The following is a 16,542-nucleotide window of genomic DNA, read 5'->3' on the forward strand; positions in this document are numbered from 1 at the left end:
TCAAAACACACAAAATCTCTCTGCTCAAAACACACAAACTCTCTCTGCTCAAAACACACAAACTCTCTCTGCTCAAAACACACAAAATATCTCTGCTCAAAACACACAAAATATCTCTGCTCAAAACACACAAACTCTCTCTCCTCAAAACACACAAACTCTCTCTGCTCAAAACACACAAAATCTCTCTGCTCAAAACACACAAAATCTCTCTGCTCAAAACACACAAACTCTCTCTGCTCAAAACACACAAAATCTCTCTGCTCAAAACACACAAACTCTCTCTCCTCAAAACACACAAAATCTCTCTGCTCAAAACACACAAAATCTCTCTGCTCAAAACACACAAACTCTCTCTGCTCAAAACACACAAAATCTCTCTGCTCAAAACACACAAACTCTCTCTGCTCAAAACACACAAACTCTCTCTGCTCAAAACACACAAAATATCTCTGCTCAAAACACACAAAATATCTCTGCTCAAAACACACAAACTCTCTCTCCTCAAAACACACAAACTCTCTCTGCTCAAAACACACAAACTCTCTCTGCTCAAAACACACAAAATCTCTCTGCTCAAAACACACAAAATCTCTCTGCTCAAAACACACAAACTCTCTCTGCTCAAAACACACAAACTCTCTCTTTTCAAAACACACAAACTCTCTCTGCTCAAAACACACAAAATCTCTCTGCTCAAAACACACAAACTCTCTCTTTTCAAAACACACAAACTCTCTCTGCTCAAAACACACAAAATCTCTCTGCTCAAAACACACAAACTCTCTCTGCTCAAAACACAAAATCTCTCTACTCAAAACACACAAACTCTCTCTACTCAAAACACACAAAATCTCTCTGCTCAAAACACACAAAATCTCTCTGCTCAAAACACACAAACTCTCTCTGCTCAAAACACACAAAATCTCTCTGCTCAAAACACACAAACTCTCTCTCCTCAAAACACACAAACTCTCTCTGCTCAAAACACACAAAATCTCTCTGCTCAAAACACACAAAATCTCTCTGCTCAAAACACACAAAATCTCTCTGCTCAAAACACACAAACTCTCTCTGCTCAAAACACACAAACTCTCTCTGCTCAAAACACACAAACTCTCTCTGCTCAAAACACACAAAATCTCTCTACTCAAAACACACAAACTCTCTCTGCTCAAAACACACAAAATCTCTCTGCTCAAAACACACAAACTCTCTCTACTCAAAACACACAAACTCTCTCTACTCAAAACACACAAACTCTCTCTGCTCAAAACACACAAAATCTCTCTGCTCAAAACACACAAACTCTCTCTGCTCAAAACACACAAACCCTCTCTGCTCAAAACACACAAAATCTCTCTCCTCAAAACACACAAACTCTCTCTACTCAAAACACAAACTCTCTCTGCTCAAAACACACAAAATCTCTCTGCTCAAAACACACAAAATCTCTCTGCTCAAAACACACAAACTCTCTCTGCTCAAAACACACAAACTCTCTCTGCTCAAAACACACAAACTCTCTCTCCTCAAAACACACAAACTCTCTCTGCTCAAAACACACAAAATCTCTCTGCTCAAAACACACAAAATCTCTCTGCTCAAAACACACAAACTCTCTCTGCTCAAAACACACAAACTCTCTCTCCTCAAAACACACAAACTCTCTCTGCTCAAAACACACAAAATCTCTCTGCTCAAAACACACAAACTCTCTCTGCTCAAAACACACAAAATCTCTCTCCTCAAAACACACAAACTCTCTCTACTCAAAACACAAACTCTCTCTGCTCAAAACACACAAAATCTCTCTGCTCAAAACACACAAAATCTCTCTGCTCAAAACACACAAACTCTCTCTGCTCAAAACACACAAACTCTCTCTGCTCAAAACACACAAACTCTCTCTCCTCAAAACACACAAACTCTCTCTGCTCAAAACACACAAAATCTCTCTGCTCAAAACACACAAAATCTCTCTGCTCAAAACACACAAACTCTCTCTGCTCAAAACACACAAACTCTCTCTCCTCAAAACACACAAACTCTCTCTGCTCAAAACACACAAAATCTCTCTGCTCAAAACACACAAAATCTCTCTACTCAAAACACACAAAATCTCTCTGCTCAAAACACACAAACTCTCTCTGCTCAAAACACACAAATCTCTCTACTCAAAACACACAAAATCTCTCTGCTCAAAACACACAAAATCTCTCTGCTCAAAACACACAAACTCTCTCTACTCAAAACACACAAACTCTCTCTACTCAAAACACACAAACTCTCTCTGCTCAAAACACACAAAATCTCTCTGCTCAAAACACACAAACTCTCTCTGCTCAAAACACACAAACTCACTCTGTTCAAAACGCACAAACTCTCTCTGCTCAAAACACACAAAATCTCTCTGCTCAAAACACACAAACTCTCTCTGCTCAAAACACACAAACTCTCTCTGCTCAAAACACACAAACTCTCTCTGCTCAAAACACACAAAATCTCTCTGCTCAAAACACACAAACTCTCTCTGCTCAAAACACACAAAATCTCTCTGCTCAAAACACACAAACTCTCTCTGCTCAAAACACACAAACTCTCTCTGCTCAAAACACACAAACTCTCTCTGCCTAATCATTGGGCAGGAACCAATCAGAAGGCGTTCCTACAGAGACACTGAGAGACTCACAAAACAACACACTCATCACCTGCACACCGCTCTCCAAATCATCATATTTCATATTACTCAGCTGCATTCTGTTCCTGCTCTGTGTTGTCAAACTTGATTGTTTGATTGTTTGATTGTTTGTTCAAGAGAACAAAATCTCTTGAGTCTGCTTCCGTAACTATTATATTATATTAGTATGTTTTTAATGTGTGTGAGTTATAAATACAATTATTATTATATGAGCCGAATTATGCTTATTTTATATAGTTATTTTTTCGTTAAATTAAATGATAAAAAAAAACAAAAGAATCGCATGACAATAATTATGTTATGAATTGTTTTTTGCATTAAATTAAACGATTTATCAAATTAAAAAGAATCTTATTATATTATTACAATACCGGTAATTATATTATAGTATTATGTATTTAATGTGTGTGCATATTATTATATTAATTATGTTTATTTATTTTATATTGTTCTTTTCCTGCATTATTATTATTATTTATTTTTTTAAATCTCATGACTATTACATTATCATGTATTGAATGTGTGAATTAGAACACTATATAATATAATAATTACGTGTGTAGAGTGCTTGTAGTGCTGTATACTTCCCGATTTAGTAAATGTACAACTAATAAGCTAGCATATTAACATAAAGTGGCATGCTTGCTACGTAATGCAGAAATAGGAGTTGTATGGTATTCTGACCATAGCAAGATGCACAATGGGATAACTGCAATTTGGATTGTGTGTGTAGATGTCAGTTGTTGGGCGCTTTAGGAAGCTGATCTCACACCAATAGGTTGTGACAGAGCATGGCTGCGAACAGCTTCAGCCCAGGCCAGAGGAGTAAACTAGCCTGGCACCATCTGAAGTTCCTCCTGTCACTGGAGAAGAAGCGTGGCCTGCTGCCCGCCCCGCCTAAGAGGGTAAAAGCCAGGGGCAGCTGTTGCTCAACATGCCATTTCAGCTGCTCCAGTGAGTTTGTGCATATGTGGCATTCAACCACAGGCGTTCATACTGTACACACACACATTTATATATACGCTGCATATCCTTGTGGGGACTTACCATTCACAATTATTATAACGCCTAAAATACACCTTGAATTTTTTCACTTTAAATAAATGACATGCCTCAGTCATGTTGATAACCGTAACCCTTTTTCGACAAAAAACAGTAGGTTTAATATTCGCTTACTGTATTGTATTTTATACCATGGTCTGGGTGAATACTCGATTCTGATTGGCTGCAGGGTGTCCGTTAAAAAGTGATAGAGGACACCTAGTAAAGTAGTTCTGGTGAAACTGCCTGTTTACCATTCGAAATTAATAAATAAATGCGCTGCCTACAACAGCTGTGAGGAACCGCAACATGCAGTCAAAGTATCCGTTAACAATTTGCTCTATCAAAACAAACATCTAACGTTAGTTAGATATTACATAGCCTACTAATACAACAATGAGCGACTTCGTTATTTCTTTTAACATTTATGGAGAATATGACAACTTTGACGACTGGGATGCTGCTGAAGAAAGAAAAAATTTAAATAAAACGGAGAAACGACACAAAGAGATAACACCGGGAGAATTGAATCAAATAGAAGACGAAAAAGATGAGATCAACACGAAAAAAAATTCGAAATGGGCAGTTAATACACTCAGAGACTTTATTGTTCAAAAAGAAATGGACTCCAGCTTTGAAAATTACACCGCTGCTGCTCTGTTTTTGTCGTTTGATTAATTGTTTTATGTGTAATAAAAAAATAACTATGCCTACCTTTGTGTTTCATGAAAAAAAAAATGCATTTTTGAACCTGAAGGGTTCTACAAGCTGAGCGGACTATAAATATCTCCGGTTGCTAAATAAACCGTCAGGCAAGTTATTATTTATTATTTGTAAAAACTAGATTTAGCCTAATTCAAATATAAACTAATGTTTTAAACATGTTTTATTTGACAAGTGACCATGGTATAAGCGGGTTAATGCCCTCCGAGGTGTCCATTGGCAGGTTTTAATGGACTCCGCTGCGCGTCGGCCGGTTCACACCTCGCCGTCGTCCATTAAAACCTGACAATGGACACCTCGTCGGGCATTAACCCTTACATATACGACACAACCCACACAATAAACAGCATGCACCCACAGGTTGAAAAAGGACACTATCCTCAATCCCCAGTTGTCTTAATCTTCTTTTCTCTCACTCTATTTTCCCTCCATGCCACTTTGGTTGTCGTGGGTTGCCTGTGGGGTCTCTCTCTCTGAGTGGAGGTTCACTCAGCCTGTGAACATACTAGAGGAACAGTGACTGATCACCATGGATATTCAAAGATTTGCACTTCTGACAGCGGGTTTGCTGAGAGCTTCCCCGCAACAAGAAACGCCCTTAGGGTTTCTTCCCCCCAGGAAGCCTTCTTTTTATTTCTGGCCTTTTGTCACTGTTGGTGAAAGGACGGCAGAGAGGTGACATAACAATAGGGATCAGGAATTGACACAAGCTGAGATTCAGACTTGCTAAATGCAATGTAACTTGCTTAGTCGACTCTGAAACAACTTTCCTTTTCAGTTGACGTCATTCATTCCTTTTACTTTTCAACCCCTAACAGTCTAACATCCGCAGATCCTGATTTCACCAAGTGCAAGATGTTCCTGATTAACATAATTGTTGAACCTGGAACAAAATTACAATCAAGCAATCAGATTTGAGTGACAAGTTTACAGTTTATGTCAAGTTTAGGCTTATAACCAGGGTTAAGTGCCTCTACATCAGGATTATTCATCTATCATTTCTCTCTGATTTTAGCGATAAGTTATAGGTAGGATTAGGTTTTTCCAGCCTCCACAAAATATGTTGACCCAGGAACACATCTAACTCTGCAAAATCAGGTGCGGTGAAATCAACTGTTAAGCCCAAAGTATACTTAGATTTTTACTCATACACTGACATAGAGTTGTCAAAAAGTACCGATTTCGGTACCAAGTCGGTACCAAAATTTTAAAAACTCGATTTCCCTCAAGCATTTTGAGCACTGTTGAATGGATTCTTAAACACCTCTGATTGGCCATTGTGTTGATGCGCTCAACATATATGCCTGTGATTGGCTACAATGATCAACAATGACATATTTGATGTGTCATTGTCGCTTACATACCCACGGGAGCGTTTAAAAGCAGGCGTCTATCAGTGGATCCCTAATTTATCCGCAGATACCTGTGTGTATCTGTGTAAGCTCTCGATGAAAGACAACATGTTTTTAAAGTGTTGATCATTGTAGCCAATCACAGACATATATGTTGAGCGCGTCAACACAATGGACAATCACAGGTGTTTAAGAATCCATTCAACAGCGCTCAAAATGCTAGAGGGGAATGCTGGTATCGTCACTTTTTTTAAATTTCTGTACCGACTAGGTACCTAAGTCTGTACTTTTGACAACTCTACACTTACATATGCATACAGAACCCATGGCATAAATTTCATCATCAGCATAGTAGCGCAGCCAGATTTTTAAAACTATGCTTTTATTTTTTGTGTGCTAATTAGTTTGTCCACAAGGTGGCAAAATCGTCCCGGACCGTTGTTTCACAGTCAAATAAGCGACAGAACAACGACAAACTACTGGCTAACAATAGCTCTTTTATGAGCGACTCTACAAAGACATTTTTATCGCTCATAACTTCTGGAGAGAAATAGCGTAGAAACTGAACAAAGATGATTCTTGTTGCGCACCTGTGTACAGTATACAGTACTTTGAAAGGCTATGCTTTCGGCTGTACGCATATCCTAGTGCACACGTCAAAACTGGAGTCAAGTACACTTTGGAAAAAAAAGTAAGTAAATATTAACTGAAAAAAAAGAAGCAGTAATTATGTAGATAATTCTTTCATGTAGCTTGTAGTCTAGCTAGCTACTTTCTTTGAAGAGTATATTTTAGCTTAGCATAGCTCATTTGTCTATAGAGTAGCTTTTAGCTGAGCAAGCTATATTTTTTAGTGCCCATGAAATCAAAATGGATGTTTTTTTGCTTTTATTATAAATATGTTAGCCTTACTGTTATCTATAAGCTAGTGTGCTCTGAAACATTGAAAAAGAAAATGCATTTAGAAGATATAAGCATTCAAAACTTACAGTCTCTCTTCCGCCAAATATAGATGAATGGTTTTGATGACATCACTCTGCACTTCAGCTTCTCATCAGATTTTCAGTCCAATCAAATACTCTCTAGAATCTGAAGCCCCTACATTATACACAGACGCTGAAGCTGCGCCTGAAATCAGTCACTTGTTCACACATTTACTATTTTCTACATGGTGAAGAGCACATACACCAAACAGGGGATAGGGAACGATTCAGTGTAGATATGCTTTCCATTGGGGCGAATAATGTCTGGTTTTAACGTACTGGACCCATTTGAATTCTGCACTTAATTATATATCATTGCGATATGGAAGAGATTAGGAGAAACGGTTAGAGATTAGATTAAACTGGCTTTAGTGAGCTCAACAGCTCTGGTCGAGCTGTGATATAAACGTAACGCTATTGGCTATTTTAAAAAGGGGGAGGAGCTGTTTGATATGTCCCACCCTGTCATCCTGTTTCAGTGGAATTTACATTCATAGTGACACACTGAATAATGATGCGCAATTTAATGCACTTCAGTGGGCCTTTAAGCACTGGTTACACTGACATTTCACAATCCAATAAATTCATAATGGATAAAATCGAGTCAAATACTCTTTTTTTGTTAAATATCATTGGAAGTAGAAATATGTCACATTATGGAGATAAAATGGCTTGCAAAATCTATCTCATATTCACTATTACAAGATGGCTTTACATAAATATCTAGCTAGCACAAGTTTGTCATTATGCTTCAGATGGGTAAGCTAAAACCTGGTGGACCTGTTTCAATCTCGGTCAAGCTGGTTAGGGCTGGTTAGACCCTGAGTGAACAAAAACTTGAACACTGACCTTGTTTTTCCAGCAGGGATTGTATTTGAAACAACCTTATAATCAGCAATCACAACTCGAATGTTCCTGTAAGGAGTGTTTATGTGTGCGTATTGTTCTCCTCAAAGCAATCATGTCAAGCACAAAGGTTTTATCGGGGGCCTTGCAGGCGTTTCTCAAACGAGCTGTCAATGTTGCCTTTCCACCAGACTGAAGCAGCTCGCAGAAAAGAGGACGGCTGCAAATCGCCAAACGGACCGAGTCTGTGGGCTGGCACTTGTTTGCAGATGTTTGCTTGACTTACTCAAGAACCAAAGGTTTTTTAAGGTTACTGAAGCGATATTGTATTTGCTTTTCCCCTTGCGTGCGGCGCTCCTCTGGGACTGCTAATAAGCAAAGAAAACATTTCTACCTCAGCTAGAAAAGAGCATTTTGATGTTAACTTTTCATCATAGCCTCCAGCTCCGAACGCTTGTCACATTTAGCTTCTTTGTGGGTTTTTTAGCTTCTACATCTCTCTTTTCCAGCCGTAAACAGTCTTTCGGTGGTGATCCGGGTGTCAGGTCATTATGAAGTAGCGGTTTCCCCATCCTGAAGATGATGTTGACACAAACACAAGGAAGATGAAGGGGCGAGCGGCTGCGCTCTATTTCTCTTCATCGGAGGACATCTCAATGACGTACGACTAGGGAAAGAGGGATCTGGAGGGAGGGGAGAGAGATTGAGGTGAGCTTAGAGACGAGGAATGACAAGGCAGATGACAGGTGAGCAGTGGAGAACAAAACATTCAATTTTTCAATGCCAGTACGTCCTTCTATCTCCGCAGGGCTGGTTGTATTTCTTTGCAACATCTTTGTAAACAATACCTTCCCCCGAAGATTATTCATAATACAGAGCTGAAACTCTCAAAGGCCATGATTCAATGAATTATTAAGCAATTATTGTCTGCTAATTAGGGAATTTTAGCAACTAATTGGATATTTTTATCCCTATTCTTTGTACCAAATAACTGCAAGGTTAGCAATTATTTTTGCATTGTGTCAGCCATCTCGGAAACCATAGAAAACACAACAGACCGGTCAGGACTCATTACCACCTGGTCTGAGAAAAGGCAACAAAAACAGCAGTAGTTAACCATTTTTCATATAATTTTGTGCGGAAGCTCTACCATCCATCATTGCAAAGTCAACCACAATAATTAAACTTTCCGGATAGCTATGCGCGCAAACAAACTCTAGGCGTCATTAAAAGTCTCTCCGCTCTTTGTCTAGAAGGTGAATACCATGGAAATACCTTTTTCAGGCCCTTAGATGCAAATGCTTTGTTGATACAACATTTTTAAGATCTCATGCGCAAGAGAAACAACACTTTGAACTTCCATTTTTGGAGTAGCTCTGTATATTTCTAAGGCATCGCTGTCAAAAAGTAGGTAGCTGACTAAGTGGATTCACTTATTGTAGAGTTGACTAAAGTTATCTTGATTATTGTAATGTTTGAAGTAGGGCTGCAACTAACGATTATTTTGATAATCGATTAATCGGACGATTATTTTTTCGATTAATCGATTAATCGGATAGAAATTAAATTCGATTTTTTTTTTATTATAACTAAATAAAACCGTAAATCAGGGTATTTATGTGTAAAAGTGTACTTTAAAAAGTGCAAAAGCCACACATTGAGTTTTACTAATATCAATATTTGCATTGTTTTTAATGATAATTGCTGATGGCAAGTTGACAAACATGATTATTGTTAAAAAAAATGATATCCAACATATTATGTTTTAGCACAATTTTTGTTAAAACAAATTTACACAGACATGTTGTTCAGATGTGAATATCTGAACTAAAAACAAACTAAAAACATCTAAAATATATAATTCATTTAATTTTTATTTAACATTAATTATATATAAGGAATATAAGGATAAAGAATATAATATATATTATATATAATATATAAAAGAATAATATAAGGATAAATTGATTAAATAAATATAGAAAGACTGAAAACAATTGTGTGAACGTAGAGCCGCAGTAGATCGCGTTTAAAAACCATTAAAACTTAGTAGACAAATGCTATAAAAAGAGAACGGAATGGAGGTAACGTTACCCAGCAAGCTGACAGGCTTGAGTAAAGGACAGGAGAAATTATGCATTAGTGCACAAGCATTCGCTGAAAACCACTGAGTACAGTGACTAAAAAACAATATTTTACTGCTGCTGTTATTAACTGCCTTTATATTTAGTGCTTCGCTTTGTAAAGACCGTTTTAATTTAACCTATTTCTGCGGTAGCGCTATTTTAATCCATCACTTACGTTGCGAGCGAACTGATTGCGCAACCTGATGCTCGAGACAAAATACAGACATCCCAAGATCCCGGAAGTCCCGGGAGTCTCCCGCATATTGATTGCGGCTCCCTGATGCCCGCGAATTAGTTCAAACTCCCGAAATCTAGAGCGCAAGCAAGAGCGCGCGTGCGAGACAGAAGAGACTGCTCCAAACCGTGTAGCGCGCGCGCTCGGCAGAGCGCCTGAGGGAGAGAGACCTTGCGTGTGTGTGCGTACCAGTAAACGCTCCCCGTGACGTAAGCAGACCAACTAATCGATAATGACATTCGTTGACAACGATATTCATAATCGATTATAATCGATGTTATCGATTAGTTGTTGCAGCCCTAGTTTGAAGCGGATGCCATAACAAGTGTCAGTAGACTGGTAAGTTTTCAAAATGAGCGGTTCATTCATAAATCCATACGATCTTACTTTGTGGAAATATAAACTGGAAGACAGACAATAACATATATATCAACATATTACACCAAACTCACTGATTTCAAAAGATGGAAGTACTTTTCTCTGTAAAATAGATACTAAACCAATATGGTTTAAAGCAAGAACAGGTGAGAGGTCAGAGTCTTGTCTGTTGTTTTCAGGACAGGTGGGTCCTCTCCAACCAAGCAGGAGTCCTCCAAACTGCCGTACGCAGTGTGAGAGATGTAGCCTTTTATTAAATCTGACAGAATTTATTGCCAAGTCGAGGAGAGTGTGTGTTAACTGCATGGAAAAAGGCGGAGGGTGGTAAGAAACAAATAGAAAGAGAGAGCGAGAGAAAGAAAGAGAGAATCATCTCCTTCTGACAACACAGCTGGATTGTCTTTGTTCATCCGAAAATGGAGCACCGAAAAACTGGAGCTGTCTGCCTGCCGCTGACACGAAAGCGAAAACAGAGGCTGTGATACCACTCGAACAGGAAGGACAAAAAAGATGCCCTAAAATGAATGGGGAAAGCGGAAAATAAGACAGCAAATGAGAAAAAGCCCTTGATGAATCATTTATGTTTTGTTGGATGGTCTCTTTACTCTCCCCGTGACATGGAGGGGGACGGTTATGGATGATTAGCGCTTTATTTTCTGACTTTGTACCGCCCCGGGAAGCAGCACGGAGCTGATTGTGAGGTGACGTGCGGTTCATGCGAGGGCAGGTAGGAACGCAGCTGTGCTATTCAAAGGCCTAAACTGACAGCTGAGAAAAGCAAAGGAAACCAAGGGGGGATTTCCACACACAATGCAGAATTTGCCCTTTTAGACATATCCAGGACTTGATTGTCCTTTCATATCATGTTTGCTCTTATCACAGCAAACTCAAAACAGATCTCAGGTTCACTAGGGCTCCAAACCCAAGTGAGCTACCCATCTCAGAATCACTTTTCGACATCATAGATGCTGTCCCAAACAGTGGCTGGTAAAATTACGCTGCCTTACAGTGTGTCGCCACTGACAGCGACACTGACAGCGCCACTTTTATTCTCTACCTGATGGTGGCAGTATATAATTCGACTGTGACGTCACTGTTAATTGGATAATTTATGGGTGGATAGTATAAATGTTTGGACCGATTTACCCAACGTTACTTCCTTTGGTGGAACGTAGTTCTAAAGAGAAGTCGTTTGCTCCAATTTGTTCTATTATAGTTTGTCTGTTATTTACCATCATTGATTACCCCATTGGACTATGTTTATTTAAATCCCTAGGTCGCTATATTTCTGTATAAATCATGTTGTTCTTAATAAAATCTTGCAATGCAAACCGTTCGTTTGTATGTGTAATCCTCTTTATGTTACGGTCGGGAACGAGCTGGCCGTGACACTAATGTAGTAAACTTTACTTGATTGCTCACCTGGTACAGTGTTGCATTTGCGAAGCGGAGCTCTCAAGTACGAGTCCCTTGAAACACGAGTGACGATTTATCTGGAAGGTTTAGAGTAGGGTTTAGCTTAAGTGCTACATTATTTTCAAACATGATAAAGCATGATTAAGCAAACATGATAAAGCATCTTGGCCAGAGGGGAAATGACTTAAGCTGAATAATGACACTATTTTTTCTTAGAGCCTCTGTACAGGCGAAATGAACTTTGTTTTCACCATTGAATCATTTTCCTGTTAATTCTGTAAGGCTGCATTAACCCTCTGGTGTTATTCATCATGGGCATGATTCATAAAGGTTAAATGGTCCTGAAAAAAAAAAAAATAGTCACACTTGTGTTTTATATACTTTAGATTTATGGCTATCTTGCAGTTTTAGAGTAAAATGTGATTTTGAAAATATATATTTCATATAAAAATTGAAAATAATATTATTGTGCATTTTTCATTTGCAAATTTCATTTTCAGGTCTATGCTCAAAAGTGAATAAATGCATTATAAATACAGGATAATTGTAATGTATACCATAAATTCCCTTAAGAATTTTAAATTATTAAATAAAAGAACATTATTGAACTAAAATATAGAAAAAGGTCATTTTTGACTGCCACGCGAAGGCCACCATAGGGTTAAAACAATCTATATTTTATAAAGCACTATAATTAAGATGACGTGACATTAACCTTTTAGTGCCACTCTCCAGACATTTTATTTCCGAACTACCGTGATACCAACATATTAAAATGTTGCCAGTTTCAGGTTCATCTGCGCCACTCGCTGGATCTTACTTTGAAAGTGCCGTGAAACATACAGAAATGTATTATCATTTTGCAGAAATGTCGCCACAGATGCGTTTTTCCAGTGAGCTTGGGTTGATTCAATTGCTTGAGGCCAGCAAGTCACTGTACTCTAATGTAATATTTGCATGTTGCTATATGTGCCAAATTTTACAGATACAGGTACAGGCTTTTGCCCATGCTAAAAAGCCAAACCATGACCTTTTGGTGTCCATGTGGAGACGGACTCATTTAATATTTTGTCTTATTTTGTTATGCTTTCAGCTACTAGTAAGTGTGCATTACTCTCAAACTACAACAAACTAGGGAGTTTCAGCCAATATTTGTATGCTACATTCAATGTATTGTGTACTTATTAAATAATTGAGTTGTTAGCTTTGCAACATGCTAATGCCATACATTACTGTCTGTCAGTTTTTCTGTTCCACGTTCAATATGTTGTGTTCTTGTTAAAGAATCGGGTTGTTAGCTTAGCGACATGCTAATGCCAGACATTACTGGCTGCTGTCCATGTAGAGTATTTCATATCAGTCAATATTTGTGTTCTATGTTCACTGTTTTGTGTTCTTGTTAAAGAATCGAGTTGTTAGCTTAGCAACATGCTAATGTCATACATTACTGGTTGTCCATGTAGAGTATTTCAAATCAGTCAATATTTGTGTTCGGTGTTCACTGTTTTGTGTTTTTGTTAAAGAATTGTGTTGTTAGCTATGCCTGTTTATCCAATACACCTCAAGGCATCTCACAGGTCATCTCACGCCTCAAAATATGGGATCAAAATCACTCTGTGTGAACGGACAGAAAGCACTCATGCATTCTGATTGGCCGATGGCACCATTTTAGAGGAAAGGATGGAGCACAAAATGAACGTAATAACCCAGACAAAGTATGTGGAAGCAAACCTAGCTGACCATCTGAGGATCTGGGTCATGCCTGTGAAAGTCCACAGCTGCTCCCCTGGAGAATCCTGTGGATGGGTTCTTTGTTGTGTAAAATTCCAGCTTGCTGTGGAAAGAGATGGATCCCATGTACCCACACTTTGAGTATTCAGTGATTCCCCTAAAGGCGGCATAAAACAGAAGTTGCGATAGTCGTTTCTTGACTTATATCTGAGTGAAACGGCTTCTCAAACAAGAACAAATGTAGGGTGGGACTTTATTTTGGGGGAATTGATTGGATGGTTTGCTCTTGGTGGATCTCATGTGAGTGACAGGTGTCCCTGCCCCCGTGCCAGTAAACACATTATCAGAGAAGAGAATAGATGTCGCTTCAAGAGGGAGGGGAAGTTATTTTTATATGAGGCACATAGATTTTTTTTTCTTTTTTAAATGTGTGCATGGATTAATCATTTATAACAAATACTCCAATATTACAACAAGAATTGTGATTTTGCATTTTTTTTCACCCTCATGTCGTTCCAAAAATTATGGAATACAGGTTTGGAAATTATATGAATAAGACTATCAATTCATTAAATTATTTATTTTTATGAATCAAAAATCTAATGTTATTGCATTCAGTTCCTATAGAAATGTGATTTTAATTTTCATTTTATTATAAATTCTGCATACAAAGAATGCAAATGTATTTCTTTTCTTTTCTTTTTCTTTTTCATTTAAAAAAATCTGTCTCTCTTTATAACTGTCATGTCATTCCAAATGTGTGGAATACGGGTTTGGAAATTTAAGGCTATCAATTGAAAATTCTATTAAATTTACTAATTAATAGAAATTAATAAAAAAAATAAACACATTTATTGGGTTACTTTAAAAATGTTTTACTTTTGATTTGAAATCTGCAGTTCACATTGATCATCTGAATTTCTACTCACAAAAGTGAATGGTGACAATTTAAAATTTTGGGTGAACTATTCCTTTTATAGAGCAAGAAAACAAATGATTTTGTACAATTTCACACCTCTTGATTTGAACAAGATTTTTGTAATCCTTAAGTCCAGCTAGTCTCTCTCTAGCACATCATCACATATCAGGCACAAGAATCTCCATTATGATGGCTTTTGAATTGAACTTCTTTATAATTTGCCTTACATTCTTGTCTGTGTGTTCAGTAGCCAACAGCATGAGTGATGTCACCTTCAAGCAAATATCTATTACCTAGAAAGAGAGTCTAGGAGAGAGAAAGGGTGGCGCTCAGTTCGGCTCTCAGGAGCGCATTCTTTGTGTGGTTACTATGGAAACGGTCCTATCGAACTAGAAGAGCTGAAAGTTTAATATGAATACATCAGTAATTTTCTGTCATGCTGGTGGGCTAAAAATGCTAAATTACTGGTTGCATTGTACTACAGTCCGTATTGTTTCCTGATGATAAATATATTATGTATGGCCTCTTTGGCACCTGTAGTGCGTGCAATTTGAGATGTGCAATTAATGCATTCATTTTTTAATAGTTCTAACTGTTAAAAAAACATTATATTGGTGTTTATATTAGAATTATTGTTTTATATCATATATGTGTTTAGACACAAGCTGTTGTTTATATAAATATTCTCCACATTTACACATGCTTGATAAGGTTAAATGTGGTGAAAGAACGAACAAACAAACAAACAAACAAACAAACAAAAAAAATAAATAAATAAATAAATAAATAAATTGACAATGTAACTACGCTAGCTTTATTTATTTATTTATTTACAGATTTTTTATTTATTTTGTACTCAAGAAAAATAATTTTCTTAATCAGTTTTTGTTACATTTTTTAAAGTACAAATATCTAAGCATTCTGAAATCGAGATACATTTACTTCAAAATGACTTAATGTAAATAAAAAAATTATTAAAATTAAGAGAGTTTACATAAAACAAGAAAAAAAAACACCAGTGGTCTCAGAAAAATAAACTTTATTCAAAGGAAAAACAAGATTTACTTTTTCTAACCCAGTTGGCAGATATTTCTTATTATTTTAAGAATAAAGTCACTTTATGTTGATACTTTAATTTTTCAGAAAAACAAGACTTTATAACTTAGGTTTCATAAAAAAAGACAAAAATACTTGTTTAAATTTTTTTTTTTTTTTTTTTTTTTGAAGTGTGTAAAAAATAAAGCCGGTTTATTTAATTATGTATTTGTTTGTTCCTAGGCTTCACAAAAACAGCATGTTTTTTCAGCATGTACAAAATAAATAAATAAATAAATAAATAAAGCTATGTATGTATGTGTCACCAGGTGAACAAACCAGGAACCAAAAAAATGTTGTTGACTCGTTTCCAGGGGGAAGAAATGCCGGTGTAACACCGGGCCGGCTCTGGGTTTACACATCATGGCTGCCGACTATAATGAGGGCCAGTTGAAGCCAATGATTAGCGCTTCGTTGAACCACACGCCTGGGAAAAAGGAGTATAAAGAGAGGGACTTGAAGCACAGTAAGGGTGAGAACAAAATGTTCTGGCAGTAGGAGAGCTCCGCACGAGTGCTCGAGTGGATTGCAGCAGTGACAGTGAGCGGCGGCAAGTGCGGAAAGCTGAGGTTTAAGGCCTGATCGGTGTTCCATGTTGGGTCCCCCGAGGCATGATCATTAAGTGAGTCTTTTAGAAACCACGAAAAGCAACGCAACGAAGTAAGTGAGAAAAGTATACGGAGGAAGAAGGAGAGTGACTGGCAGAAGAGAGTGGAAACCTGCTGTAGGATTCATGTGATTCAGCGAGGGAAAGTTAAGTGCACCCTTTTATGATTTACATTCTGGAGAAAATCACATGCAAATATTTACCATCACCAGTGTACGACTAACCTGTGATTGTGGGCAGTGTGTGTTAACCTGTTGACAGAGCAAAGAACAGTAATGGTAACGGCTGGGAAAATCGCTGAATCCATGTTCATCTTCTGAGACCACTATTCCTTGGATTATCCACCTTATGAAGAGAAGAGAAACGAGTTGATTGATCGCTGTGAAGAT

Source organism: Siphateles boraxobius, unplaced genomic scaffold (genome assembly GCF_051911475.1).
Source record: "Siphateles boraxobius isolate OS27281-9 unplaced genomic scaffold, OSU_SipBor_1 13, whole genome shotgun sequence".
NCBI classification, from domain to species: Eukaryota; Metazoa; Chordata; class Actinopteri; order Cypriniformes; family Leuciscidae; genus Siphateles; species Siphateles boraxobius.